The 12,572-nt window shown below is 40.5% G+C and overlaps 1 protein-coding gene across 1 annotated transcript in view; it reads right to left on the bottom strand.

Moving 5' to 3' along the window:
- Window positions 1-7,486, bottom strand: part of RIMKLB (ribosomal modification protein rimK like family member B) — a 118,508-nt gene extending 111,022 nt beyond the window's left edge. The window contains exon 1 of the mRNA XM_045839649.1: window positions 7,363-7,486. The gene's annotated coding sequence lies outside the window, so the exon portion shown is untranslated. The remainder of the gene's footprint in view (window positions 1-7,362) is intronic.
- Between the last annotated feature and the right edge of the window lie 5,086 nt (window positions 7,487-12,572).

Genomic DNA, 12,572 nt, shown 5'->3' with positions numbered 1-12,572 from the left:
CCTTTGGAGATCAAGCTGACCTCCTGCAGCAGCAGACGCCTGATCACAGAAACCCTGTATTAAGTGGTGGAGTTTAATGTTTAAACTGAAGGCAGTAGGGAATATCTGAAAGGATTTTTTTTTTAAGGGTGATAACTTCATCCAATTTGCCATTTAGAAACTTTCTGGCCACAGTGTGGAGGATGAGGTAGGGAATCAGCTGGAGACTGGAATGTTTCCCACAGTTAGCCCAGGGTAAGAGGGTGGAGGCTTTAAAGCAGGACTGGAGTCACAGATAAGGGAAGGACCTAGTCAATACTAGGGAGTAACATTTGCCTTTGGCTAATAAATTGTGAAAGAGATTGTAGCTGAGGATAACTCCTAGGTTTCCACTTTGAAGAATGACTTGATGGTAATCCCATTACTGAGAGAGAAAATAGAGGAGGAAAAAAAGACAGAAAAGACAATGAGTTAATCCTGGGACGTGTTAAAGCAGGTAAATGGTTGTATAGGGAGTGGGCAAAGTTAGTTTACAGTTGTAATACAAATAAATAATGCAATAATTAATTAATAATGAGAATATTTGTGTACTCACAACTGTAAACCTGTTTTGCCCACCCCTGGATATAGAGGTCTGGGTTGAAGAAAACAGACTTGCTAGTCATCAGCTCTACTTATTACATGAGTCCACATGTGGATATGAGGTCCCAACGGTGGGGAGTGTGTTGAGGGAGCATGACAGAGAGCTGAGAAGCACAGACATGTAAAATGAAGGAAGGAAAAGAACAATCCATCAAAGAAGTCTCAAAAGAGACATCAGAGAAAAAAGGGAAGTCAAAGGAGCGGCATAAATGAAGAGCGAAGTAGGGAGCTTCCAGAAAGAGGGAGCTGTTGGAGGCAGACAAGACAACAAGGGCTTCAGGGGAATGGTGCACACACTGGTTGAAGAACAAATGGGCAGTAAAAAATGGGGACTGGGTGGCAACAATCAGAAATTATTCTTTCCTGAAGTTTGACTGTGTATGAGAGAGAGTTAAAGGATTTGTATTGTTTTGGTTTGCCCATTATTGTCTTAGAGCAGGGTGTCAAACTCATTTTCATGGGGGGCCATATCAGCCTTGAGGTTGTCCTCAAAGGGCTGAATGTAATTTTAGGACTGTTTAAATGTAAGTACTTAACTGTTAAGTGAGAGCTGGGCGCTGCTGCTGGGTAGAAAGAAGGTGCTGGGCCACATAAGGTGGAGGACCCAATTCGGCCCATGGGCCTTGGGCCTTGGGCCATGGGCCTTGTGTTTGCCACCTGTGTCTTAGAGGATTAGCTGAATGAAATGAGCCTCGATACATGTGCTGTTCTGATGGACTAAGCACCTTAAACTGGGCTACAGGTCAAGCTCATCCACAGACCCTTAATTCTACTGAGATTGCTTGTAACTAGGCTATAATTTCTCTTGCTTGGGAGGCCACAAATAGTTAAGTACTTGCTGGTTGCATGAAGGGCAGGGCAGCTGCATCTGTTCTGCGGGATCAGGTCAGCTGATGCCAAGGAATTACGCAGTCCATCAGTCAAGGGTGAATTTGCCTGTTCTTACTGAGTGGAGGGGTGGTAAGATACTCATCAAAAGTTAATGGTTACCACAATCCATCACTTCTGAAAAATGTGAAGGTAGATTAGGGACACCAGGCAATTTGACAGACCAGGCTATGGCCTAGTGTCTGAGCTATCCCAGGGCTTCGGAGTTTTTCAAGAGTCTAAACGCACGTATGAGACCTAAAAGCAACCAAACACTTAACAAAATACTCAACTCCCAATTGCTAAATTCCTACACAATCAAAATAAATGAATGTTTAATTAAATGTCAATAAAACATAACATATCAATTAGCCAGTTGTAATTTAATTTATATACACACTTAATGTGATGTGATTAGGGTCGCTTGTATTGTCTGTATTTAATTTTTTGGTATATTATTATGACAACTTAAAAAATCTTTCTAGAAGGAGAGAGGCTGACCCTCTTGGGCTAGCCAATTCTTAGAGATAGTAAGAACTCAGCTTGCCTTTAATATGCAAACTAACCAGTCCAGGGCCATCCCTCTTCTATTTGACTTGTACACCCTCAGGGAACGATTCCTCTTTTTTTATCATCCCAGGTCCAGGTACCACGGCACTCCCTATCAGTTAGATAGAGCCTAGTGAAATTATTTAAACTAGCTAATCTTAAACTATTTACCCTGCCCTGCCTCACCTTTCTCCTTGGAAACCACAGTAAAAGCTCTAGCCTAAACCTCTCCCTCCTATCTTCTGCCTCGTGACCAGTCCTCCGTGTTGGCCCTGTGTGGCTTGCTGTGACTTCTATCTCTAGGACCTGTGGGTATAGTAAACTTTTCCTGAGTCTCTGTTTCCTCTTTTGGCTACATTTGACTGGTTATCTTATAAAATAATATAAAACAGTCCCCCCCACCCCCGGGAAGAAATGCCTCAGGCCTATCAGTCTCCAAATAGACCATAGCTATCTCCTTGATCCTTCACTCATTTTATCTTATACATGCCTCTTTCCCAAGGCCATGAATGCATCTAGTTGGTGAACCTGATACTCATGACCTTTACTTGTCACCTGGGTTATACACTGCACTGGGTATTTCTTCTAACCCCTGTTAGGATTTCTTGTTTTAGCAAAGGTAAATGAGAACTCTTGTCATTTTCAGATTGAACATTTTCTGGTTGAAGTGAAGCAAAATATGCCATTTTGGCATATTTTTTAAAAGATTTTATTTTTAGAGAGAGGGGAAGAGAGGGAGAATAAGAGGAAGAGAAACATCAATGTGTGATTGCCTCTCATGCACTCCTTACTGGGGACCTGGTCTGCAACCCAGGCATGTGCCCTGACTGGGAATCAAACCACTGACCCTTTGGTTTGCAGGCCAGCACTCAACCCACTGAGCCACACCAGCCAGCGCACACTTTGGCATATTGGCCATTTTGAATTAAAGATACTTCAGAAACAATCAGTATAAAAAGGACACTCCGGCCCTTCTTTGTCTCCCTGAATGCAGGAAATACGTCTCCCAAGTGGAAGGTATCCTCCCTGCACCAGGTGAGTAGAAGGCATCCTTATCACCAGAGGCAGGGGGTTTAGGGCCCAGAAGGAAGTATATACAAACCTTGTTGCTTCACCAATTTACTCCCCAAGTCCAGCCCCATTTGTTTTGTTGACTATTCACAAATGTATTGTTCATTTATCTAAAGGTTTAAAGTTTCCTGTGTAGGTCACTTCTCTGAGTCACATATTTTTATGAGGCTCCCATACATATGAAATTTGTTTTTCTCCTGTTAATCTGTCTTATGTCAATTTAATTATTAGACTAGCAATAGAACCTAAAAGGGAAGAAGAGGAAAATGTTTCCACTCCTACATGGTTTTATTATTTCCTTTGAAGAATAAATTTATATGATACACAATACTTTTTAAATTTTGTTTGTGCATAAAGTTTTAGGTTGGTGAAAAGGAAACTGACAGCCCAGCATCTGTATTTTAGTATGACTTTATTGTTCTTTATTTATCTTATAGGAGGTAACTTCTATTTCTTTGTGGGGGAAAAAGTCTTGAAATAATATATAAAACTTTACTGCAGGTTGAAAAGTTTATTACCTTGTGGCATGAGAATATTCATAGGAAGCATGACTTTCCACAGTAGGGATACAGCTAAGAAATTGCACAAACATTTTCATATTCAGGAACTTAGGTATTCAGGAAGCTATAGGTAATTTTTTTTTTTTAATTTTAAGACTTAGAGCTCTGGTTGGTGTGGCTCAGTGGATTGAGTGTTGGCCTGTGAACCAAAAGGTCACCTGTTCAATCCCCAGTCAGTGCACATGCCTGGGTTGCGGGCCAGGTTCCCAGTTGGGGGTACGAGAGAGGCAACAGATCAATGTATGTCTCACATACTGATGTTTCTCTTCCTCTCTTTCTCCCTCCCTCCTCCTCTCTCTAAAAATAAATAAATAAAATCTTTAAAAAAATTTTTTTTAAAACTTAGACTATTTTACCTCTACTGCTTGCCTGTATATAGAATCTCTCATACAGCTCTCATTTTATACCATCATTCTAGAAAGCACTGTTCAAGTCCTCTACCTGATGACCAGTCAGAGCCTGGGAAAATATTTCTGGCATTTATGTCAGTGAATATGGCTGACCCACCAACCTTGCCTTCACAGAGATCCTGTAGAATAATCTACTCCTCTTCCAAGAGAATACTATACCGCAGCAGCAATGGCTATTCTAGCAACTTGCTCATGTGTATTATCACAAGCCCAGGAAGAGCTGTAGACCATCGGCCAGCTTTTCTAGGACACTTGATACATTTTGGCATAAAATGAATGCATCACATATGTAGAAAAAAACTCAAGCTAAAGATTGACTGGTTTGTTTCTTGATACGTCTCTCCTGCATCCAGCCCAAACTGGAACACGGCCTCTTCTCTTTTTTCTTTTTGTTTCTTTTTTACTTACTTACTTTATTTATTTGTTTTCTTTTTTATTAAATACTTTTGAATTTTTATTGTTGTTTGAGTACAGTTTTCTGCCTTCCCCCTCAACCCCAGCCATCCCCACTTCCCTCCCCTGTTTCCACCCCCCTTGTTTTTGTCCATGTGTCCTTGATAGTTCGCCTTCACCTTTTTCCCCCCATTATCCCCTCCCCTCTCCCCTCTGTGTTTTCTTTTCTCTTCTCTTCTTTTTAAAGCTACTTAAGGTGATAGAATTAATAAATCCTTTAATACTCATCTTTAACAACCCCTCTCTACACAGATATACCCTCCCTGGATCTTTTAGGTCACAAACCAGCATCCAGCTCCAATAAAAATGAAAGAAAAGTCAGTGATCAAGGAAGTACTGGCCTTCCTCTGATTCCTTGGCCACATCTAATATGGAAGGGCATGTGACCCAAAGACAAGTTCTGGGTACTTACACCCCATAGCTGGGAACACAAGAGTTATACCTAGGTTCCATTCTACACAAGTGTCCAAGCTGAGGGGTGCCTCCTTTATTCCTGGCTCTATAGACCATAACAACTCACTAATATATGCATCCATATGCTGGTATACAAAGACAATCACCACATATTGCCAATGACTCCAAAATCTGGGAAGAGCAAGAGTGTATTTCCTGCCCTGGCTGGCATAGCTCAGTGGATTGAGCGCGGGCTGGGAAACAAAGTGTCCCAGGTTCGATTCCCAGCCAGGGTACATTCCTGGGTTGCAGGCCATAACCCCCAGCAACCGCACATTGATGTCTCTCTCTCTCTCTCTCTCTCTCTCTCTCTCTCTCTCTCTCTCCCCCTTCCCTCCCTAAAAATAAATAAATAAAATCTTAAAAAAAAAAAGAGTGTATTTCCTATTCATCTCATAAAAACATTTAGAATCCTGGCCAGGACAGATGGTACAATTTAACTATTCACAAGGGCTTAAGGTACCAAAGAGAAACTGTGACATGTGCTGAGGCTAGTGATAGCTCAGAAGTTGTCCCATCTCTTGGCCAAGAAGCCAGGGGTGGGTGTGACTTCCAGGATCTGGGACAGGTCAAGGTAGAACTTGCCTGAAGTCACACATCATCGGAGAGGTAGGCACAAAGGCTGGTTAGCTTGATGCATAGCAAGCTGTTCTAATTTTCGAACCATGAAATCTGCACAGCACAAACAACTGCCTATGAGTGTTAATCAAATAAAATCTGCCTTCAGGGTTTTAAAGTTGCCATGGTTGATAAAATTGATTTGTTTTTTTTTCTTCTTATGTACATTCTATGGGGGTGGGAGTCACTTACTCTTTATTGTAGATAAGATCCAAATTCAAAATTGAGCCAAGAGAGATCAAGTTTGCAAAGGCCTTCACAAAGATTAGTGAAGCTGAACTAGTCTTATAAACAAAATCAGTACATGATAGAATGATAAAATTAGAAGGAACCTGTGGTGATCATTTACTTTGGTTTCAAACTTACACATTGTTTTGTCCTAAGATGTTTTCAATGGCTATGTATTCCCAATGAAATCTTTTTGTTTTATTTTTATTTTTTATATATTTACTTTAGATAGAGAGAAGAAGAGAGAAACATCAATTTGTTGTTTCCAAGTATTTATGCATTCATTAGTTGATTCTCATATATGCCCTGACTAGAGATCGAACCTGCAACCCTGGTATATCAGGATGATGTTCTACCCACCTGAGCTACCTGGCCAAGGCCTAATGAAATGTTTGCACATTGGGTTACACAATGATAAGATTTCACAAGTATATGCTACAAAGAAAATATGACAATAATTTATATAGCGATGGAAACTTGAGCTCAGAATTCCATCCTGTGTTCCGGGGTGGCTCAGTTGTCCCATAATTTTAATTTATTCAAGTTACTGTGAATCTTTCTTTGGCCCAGTGCTTGGCATTTTTATTCAGGCTTCTCTTGACAGTGACTATTCTCAGTTATAAAACAGATTGGTTGTCTGACTAGTTGATTCCCTGTTCTGATTTTGTTGTGATACCAGTTGCTGATATGACTATCACTCCTGATTATAAGTGGTAGTTGAAGTCATGGAATGAATAGGCTCTCCTGGGAAGTGTGTTTATACAGTAAGAGAAAACTGTTATTTGAGCACTGTGAAAGCAAAAAATGGGGTCTGTTTTATTCGCTGCTATACCCCCAGATTGGTTTTACTTAATCTATTGAATGAATGAATGAATGAATGAATGAGAGGTGATAATCTTGTAAAACACTGATATTTTAGGAGTGGGCAGAGTAAGAAAAGCCTACAAAGAAAACTGGCAAGAAGGGATCCAGAAATAATGTGGTCAAACATATGAACATGGCAAGTAGATAAAAGAAGACAAAGATTGAGGAAAGCTCATCAATGTCCTTAGCAAAAGTTTTCCTTGCCCTGGCCAGGTAGTTCAGTTGATTAGAGCATCATCCTGATATGCCAAGGTTCAGGTTCAACCCCCAGTCAGAGCACATATAAGAAACAACAAATAAATGTATAAATAAGTGGAACAACAAATCAAAGTCTCTTTCTCTCTCTTTCTACAATCAATAAATTATTTAAAAAAAAAAACAGTTTTCCAAAGAGCTGAGGAGCAGAAGATAAGGAAACAGAATAATGAGAACACATTGTTATTTCAAGAACCTTGGCTGGGAAGAAATGGACACGCAGGAGTGACAGACAATTGGAAAGTAAAGTGAGGGTTACCCCTCTCATGTGGCATATAGAGTTTCATTACCATTTTGAAAGTTCTGATTGATCTTTAGGAACTCCACAAAATTATTCTAAAATTCATCTAGTAAAAGAAACATGTGAGAACACCAAGAAAATTCTGAAAAAGAAGACCAATGATGGGGCTTACCTCTTAGTTCCTTGACCTCCTCCTTTCTACTTCTCTACTCTAACTGAGCCAGAGGCTCCCTTGGTCACACCCTCAGTGATGTCAACGATTATAGCTATTTTTCTTTCCAAATAGTTAATCCATTCTGTTTCTGACCACAACATACTGTTTGTTCTTCAAGCTTGGTTGTTTAAATATACCCACTATACCTATTTAATGATCTTATCAAGATTTTCAGCTCATTGCCTTTCTGACTTTTTCCAACTCACCAGCCCTCTCCTTTTTCTCCTTTTCTTTTTTTATCCAGTTCAAAGACATACTAACCTGAAGGGGGGTTTTACATCTCATTCTTTTTATTGCTCTCAGCTGCCAAAATCCTAAACCTGGCTAACCCGTTTAACAATCAACATTCTCTATGACTGCATTCTCCACCTCAGTGCAACTGAAGAATGCCACACAAAAGGTAAGTTAAAGACTATAACTTGCCCTGGCTGGCATAACTCAGTGGATTGAGCATGGGCTGCAAACTAAAGTGTCGCAGGTTCAATTCCCAGCCAGGGTACATGCCTGGGTTGCAGGCCATGACCCCCAGCAACCGCACATTGATGTTTCTCTCTGTCTCTCTCTCCCTTCCCTCTCTAAAAATAAATAAATAAAATTTTAAAAAAGACTATAACTTTATGACCACTATAAATTTATAGTCAAACCATCATTGCAAATAAGCCCTTACAACCGTACACTATAAGGAGTGTACCCAACTCCTCTCGTCACCTCACTCTCCCCACTTTGGTGGGAGAAGATGGAGATGGGTGAATATATTCATACTCTAATAGAGAGAAAAGTTTTTTCTAAGTATTGTCAAATGACAAAAATAAGACAGTTTAGTAACAAGTCCGATGTCCTTTATTCATAGGAAAACAATTTATGGATTGGGGAGGACAACGCCTTACAATCAGTGGAGTACTTTTCCTGAGGGATATTTAATACAGCATTAGAAGCAGCAGCATTTACACAGGGCATAATCAGTTGTGCTAGCAGGTCCTATTTTCAAGGTAAACTAAGGCTGAGTGGGAGGACTCTGACTGGTGTGTGTTAGAATTTTTTGTCAGTGAGACATTTCCCACAAGTACGGGATGACCTAGGTTTTGCTGACCTTCAGTTTGTGGATCCTTGAATTAGTTTTTGAACCCAATTCTACTCAGTGAGGGGTAGGGGAAGGTTTCTCTCCCACAACAGCAAGCAATGCTCAGGACACCAGCTGGATATCATCCCACAATTCAATGTAATTCTGACACTATGTACCTGAAGATAGCATAAGATTCCACAGGTTAAGAGTTCAATCCTACAAGACTCTCCCCCACCCTATCCTCAGATGCCAGTTGCAAGCCCAGATCATTACCTATGCTTCTGATTGACCAGCTACAAATGGAGGTTTTGACAACCCCCTCCAACTTCAAATGCCAAATGTAGGTTTATATTGTCAACTGCACTTCTGACCAACTGGCTATAAATCAGAGGTCCCCATGGCTACCTCCTAAAGATCAAATAATTTGCTAGAGTAGCTCACAGAACTCAGGGAAACATTTTACTTACTAGGTCACTGATTTATTATATAAAGATATGACACAGTAGAAACAGGTAGAAGAGATGCACAGGGAAATATATGGAGAAAGAACATGAAGCTTTTATGCTCTCTCCAAGAGCACCGCTCTCCCCACAGCTCCATGTGCTCACCAACCCAGAAGCTCTCTAAACCCTATCATCTTGGGTTTTTTGGAGACTTCAATACAATACAACACTTATACCTATAAGTAATTAAATCATTAGCCATTGGCAATTAATTCAACCTCCAGCCCATCTCCTCTCCCAGGAGGTTGAAGTGTGAGACTCAAAGTTCTGATTTTCCAATCACACATTGGTTCCTCTTACAACAAGCCCCTACTCTTAGATGACCTGGAGACCTTACAAAAATTGTAGACAGATCAAAGTGGTAAAGTAGAGAAAACCTGGGTTCACCTCTTCCCTCAAATATACCAAAACTACAACTAAATATGAAGCAGCTCTCTCTGAGAATGACCTGAAGACTAGCAGAACAGATTCTTTATAACTATGGGTATAAAGAAAAAACATATTGAGACAGGTGAGAGGGGCAGAGGCGTGGCATACCATAAATGGGAGGGATATCAGATGTGCAGGGAGACCCCCAGAGACCAAGCTCTTGGAGATCCTACTCAGGCTCCCCTGCCTTGGAGACCTGCATCAGGAAGAGGAGCCCCCATAACATCTGGCTGTGAACACCAGGGAGGCTTACATCCCAAAGAGCTGATGGGACTATGGAAAACCAAGAATCCTCCCTTAAAGGGCCCATGCACAAACTCACTCTGAGTCCCAGCACAGAAGAGCAGGTTGAAAGGTGCCTGAGTCATACGTGAGGAAGATGTATGGACTTGTTCTAGACTGTGCCAGAAGGATCTGTGGAGGCTTTCTTCAGGAAGGAGGCACTTGCAGGCACCAATTTTTCATTGTTTGCTTTATTTGTCTTGCTTCCATCCAGAAGGCCAAAACTGGCAGGCACCAGGTCTGACACTCTCCATTAACCTGCTAATTTATCCACCTGCTTAATGTTCCCCCAAAGACCTACCCAGCCCAATCTCCCCACCCAGTCCAGTGTTTACCCAACGAAGCTTCTCTCCACCTCCAACAAGGTGGTCCTCCAAACTGGCATCCCACCTCCCAGTACTCCATGGGTGCTCTAGCAGGCTTGCAAAGTGGCAACATGCCCGCCAGCACCCAGTGGGTGGCACAAGTGTACCCCCAAAGTGGGATTGAGGGGATAGCCTCCTCCCCCACTAATACATCTGCCACAGTTGCAGCCAAGCTTTACAGCCAGGTAGGCCAGAGGGCAGCCAACAGTCTCAGTAGTCTCAACCCAGTTACTGTGGGAGGCCATATGCAGCCCACACTGGGGACACCCCTGGAACACTTGGCCTTGGTGACCACTGAAGTTTGTGCTACTGGGCCCCACCAGACACCTGCATAAGGCCACTCTTTCAATACCTTTAGGTGTAGCTGATCTACCTAATACATAAAAACAAACACAGAGTCCTAGGCAAAATGAGGAGATATAAAATTATGTTCCAAATAAAAGAATGAATCAAAAACCTAGTAAAAGAACTAAATGAAATGGAAATAAACAGCCTACCAGATAGACTTTAAAGTAATGGGCATAAGGATACTTACTAAACTCAAGAGAAGTATTAATGAACACAGTGATAAGTTCAGCAGAGAGATAGAAAATATTCTTATAAAATCAAAACTGAAGAATACAATAAGTGAAATGAAAAATACTCTAGAAGGAATCAAAGGCAAAAGAATGAATCAGCAACATAAAAGAAAGAGGTGGCAGGGGGAAGGAGGGACAAAAACATCGATGTAAGACAGAAATATCGATCAGTTGGCTCCTGCATGTAACCAGGGACTGAACCCACAACCCAGGCATATACCCTGAATTGGAATCTAACCCATGAGCTTTCAGTTTGCAGGATGATGCCCAACCAATTGAGTAACACTGGCCACAGCCTATTTTTAAATTTTTTTGAGGAACCTCCATCCTATATTCCATACTGACTATACCGATTTACATTCCCACCAACCATGTACAAGGGTACATGGCCATAGCCTTGCCAACATGTATCTCTTGTCTTTTTGATGATAGAAATTGTATCCTTGCCTGGTGTGGCTCAGTGGATGGAGTGCCAGCCTAAGCACTGAAACACTGCTGGGTCAATTCCCAGTCAGGGCAATGCCTGGGTTGTGGGCCAGGTCCCTGGTAGGGGGCATGTGAGAGATAACCACCACACATTGATGTTTCTCTCCCTCCCTTCCCCTCTCTCTAAAAATAGATAAATAAAATCTTTTTTAAAAGAAATTCTAACATGTGTAAGGTACTATCTCATTATAGTTTTGATTTGCATTTTTCTGATGAGTAGTAATGTTGATCAACTCTTCATTAGTAGCTGTTGGCCATTTGAATATCTTTGCAAATAATATGTATACAGGTATTTTGCCTGTTTTAAAATCAGTTTTTGTGAGGTTTTTTTTCCTGTTTCTTTTTGTTTTTGTTTTTAGTTATTGAGTTGTATGAATTCATTACATATTTTGGCTATTTTCCCCTTTATCATATACATGATTTACAAATATTTTCTCCCATTTCATAGGTTGCCTTTTCATTTTGTTGATTATTTCTTTTGCTGTGGAGAAGCCTTTAATTTGCTGTAGTCTCACTTGTTTATTTTTGTTTTTGTTGCTTATACTTTTGATATAATACCCATAAAATTATTGCCAAGACTAAGGTCAAGGAACTTTTCTCCATGTTTTCCTTTAGGGCTTTTATGGTTTCAGGTATTACATTTAAGTCTTTAGACCATTTTGAAATAATTTATCTGAGTGCTGCAAGTGAATATCAATTTTTCCAGCACCATCTGTTGAAGGAACTACCCTTTCCCCATTGAGTATTCCTGCTTTCCTTGCCAAATATTAGTTGACCACATATGTATAACTTTATTTCTGGAATCTCCATTCTGTTCTACTGGTCTATGTTTTTATGTTAATACCATACTCTTTTGATTACTATAGCTTTGTAACATCATTTGAAATCAGGAATTGTAATTCCTCCAGCTTTGTTCTTCCTTCTCATGGTTGCTTTGGCTACTCAGGTCCTTTGTGCTTCCACATGAATTTTAGAACTGTATTTTTTTCTGTGAAAAGTTGCATTGGAATCTTCATAGAGATTTCATTGAATCAATAGATGGCTTTAGGTAGTATAGACATTATAATAATAATATTTTTTTCTAATGTATGAACGTAGGATACCCTTCCATTTTATTTGTGTCTTCTTCATTTTTTTTTCAATAGCTCATAGCTTTAAGTTTTCACCTCCTTGGTTAAATGTATTTCTATGTATTTTTTAAAAATCAGTACAAAGTTTTACACTTGCCATGCCATGAATTTAGAGGGAATGAGTTCCAGCAACTCAGGCTCCTTCCCATTAGTTTTCATGAAGTGCGCTTCTCTGGGTGGAGCGGGCTGGTGCTTCAGCTGAGCCCAAGCACTTTTCTCTTTGGCTTCCTTCTTTTCCTGATGGTTTTCCTTCACACATTTTAGGGAGCTATGTTGGCTCTTACAGTGCTTAATATGCTCAACACATATATTAATTCTCTTGGCAAGAATCT

The sequence above is a fragment of the Phyllostomus hastatus genome, unplaced genomic scaffold, assembly GCF_019186645.2.
Source record: "Phyllostomus hastatus isolate PE091 unplaced genomic scaffold, TTU_PhHast_1.1 phas_contig_308, whole genome shotgun sequence".
Lineage (NCBI taxonomy): Eukaryota > Metazoa > Chordata > Mammalia > Chiroptera > Phyllostomidae > Phyllostomus > Phyllostomus hastatus.
The sequence above is the reverse complement of the archived record's forward strand: the minus strand, read 5'-3'. Positions and strand labels throughout refer to the sequence as shown.